The sequence below is a fragment of the Penaeus vannamei genome, chromosome 5 (assembly GCF_042767895.1).
Source record: "Penaeus vannamei isolate JL-2024 chromosome 5, ASM4276789v1, whole genome shotgun sequence".
Lineage (NCBI taxonomy): Eukaryota > Metazoa > Arthropoda > Malacostraca > Decapoda > Penaeidae > Penaeus > Penaeus vannamei.
This window is the reverse complement of record NC_091553.1, coordinates 92501-95000: the sequence shown is the minus strand read 5'-3', so window position 1 is coordinate 95000 and position 2500 is coordinate 92501.

Sequence of the window (2500 nt, the reverse complement as noted above, 5' to 3'; positions counted from 1 at the left end):
GACCACAAAAAAACTTTCATAGTGATTTGAATGATATGAATCTGCTAAATACTATCTTGGCAGTTTAAACAAATAAAGTCAGTGTATAGGCCTCAAGTTAAAGCATCATCTAAGACCTTTAACTTGTTTAGGGCAAAAGTAAAGGAAGTGTGTTCGAGTTCGATTTTATGCCACACGCCATTCAGCCAAAATGATAGAGCTCTACTTCCATATGAAATGAGCATAGAATGAAAGGTGCAGCTGAACAAGATTTTGGATTCCTGGAATTACTTCTGAACTGCTTAATGCCCAAGATGGTCAAATGAGACTGCCCCACCTTTCAAGTGGTACACTTGTGGATTTCATGACATCCTCGCTCCGGTGGATTTGATGAAAGCCCCAGACCTAGCAATGCTTTTATGCTCAAGGCTAATTGTTAGTCATAAACCAGGCAGTCCCACAGAACATCTGTAGTCATGTTTGCATAGTGTTACTCTTATAAGATGAAGGTGGTAAATGGCCATGAGCATATGCAAATAGATGGAGATAGGAAGCATAGAGCCATCCAAACTAGGGGAGCGTACATGTCGGCGTTTCCACTTACAGCAACATAAGGAACCTGCTGTCTTGCGGCAATCCTTTTTCCTGGAGTTAGGAGAGGGATAACTCGCTCCCTTCTCAAGATAAAAGTTTTATAAATAGATTCTCATTTGCCTTGCGAAAATTGCTAAGGGAATCATAGTGACATAACTATGGCGGACACTGACATCCCTCCTTGACTACAGCTCAGTCTAACTTTTATAGTCTATCCTGATAGTGTTGTGACCATTCCATGACACGGAGAAGCCTTGGCAGGGGATAACGCCCGACCTGGAACTACCAAGTAAAAAGTTCTTATCTAGCAATTAGTATAATAGCGATAATTATTCAAAGGTCTGCATTGCTTAAGGAATGCTAAATATTTCTTCAGTCAAGTTAAAGGCTTTAGTCCTGAAATTTGACATAATGAATGAAAGCTCCATACCCAGAGATTGAACTAAAAAAGGATGCATGATTTATATTCTCTTGAGGTTCATTTTCCATAGGGAAGGTAGTTCCCGAGTGAGGACAGAAAGGAAAGTCTTGTCTGCTTGCCATTGCAAGGAGCCATACTATATTCGATGGATTCACGGTTTGATATCCTTTTGTGTTTAAAGCGAACTATGCCTCTGTAGGCAAGTCCGTCACACGTTCAGATATATACTTGAGGTAATCTAGAATGACGACGTCCCTCCAGAGCCCCTGGAAGGTTCGATTCCGTGGGATGATGAAGAGTGCATTTGACGATCCCGAGTTACTGATAACTCCTAGATTTTCCACACAGCCAGAGTGCTGGTTCAGTTTCAGCTGATTTATCATCCAGTGCCCAGAAGGTTTGGACTGACCTCGCCCCGACTGCCTGACCCATCACACGGACACAGACGAGCCTCGAGTGAGCCGACGTAGATCAGGAAGCCTTCGGGGGATTCCTGCTCCTTCAGGCGAGAGCGTCCTGAAGTCTCGTAGTTCAGACTGAAAGACTAACTCAAAAGGAGAGGCATGATGGACAGTGATGGCTGTACAAGACAAACAGAAAAGAAGCTGACGTCTGCATCTTCTTTGGTAAAAATATTGTCCACAGGTCAAGATGCCGCAGCGGACTCTAGCGGCGCCCGCGATGTAGTCCAAATCTGTTGGAATTCTCCTAACGTTTGTTTGCGAAGGCGCTGTCATCCTTACTGTTATTAACTTCGTTGTTCTGTTTGCACTTTGACAGATCATTAACATTAATGTTATAATGATTTTTTCTGCGATTTTTAATTAATGATTTCATTTTCATTATTGCTATTACTATCACGATTATTGACATTAACATTAAGATCATTATTGTTGTTTCGTATTTCTGTGATCATGATATTAATAATCCTGATGTGTTATCATTATAACCTTCTACTATTACCATATACTTAGAATTTTGGCATGATCATCAGTATCAACACTGCCATTATCATTGTCATTGGAATTAGTAGTATAATTGGCCTTGCCATTACTAACAAAGGAGCAAATCTAATTCTGAAGCGAAATAGGAGCGTCCTGCGCTACTCAGGTGATGTCTCTCCCTCGATCTGTTTCGCTCTTTGCCTGCCTGTCTGACTGTCTGTCCATCTCTGTCTCCGAGTCTGTTTGTCTGTCCATTATTCTGCCAGTCCCCTTCCGCGAGGCTTCTCTTCTCGCTTTCACACTCTGCTCACACTTCTCCCCTCGCATCTCAATTTCTTTTCTTAGTCGCGCTGTTTTGTTCTGTTTTCTTTTCCTCTAAAATTTTCATGTCAGTTTTATCACCTCCCCTCTTCTCGCCATATTTTTCTGTCTGTTCTCTCTCTCCTTCTTTCTCCCTCTTCCTCTCTCTCTCTCTTTCTCCCTCCCTCTCTCTCTCTCTCTCTCTTTCCCTCTCTCTCCCTTTCTCTCTCCCTGTCCCTCTCCCTCCTTCTATTCATGTTAA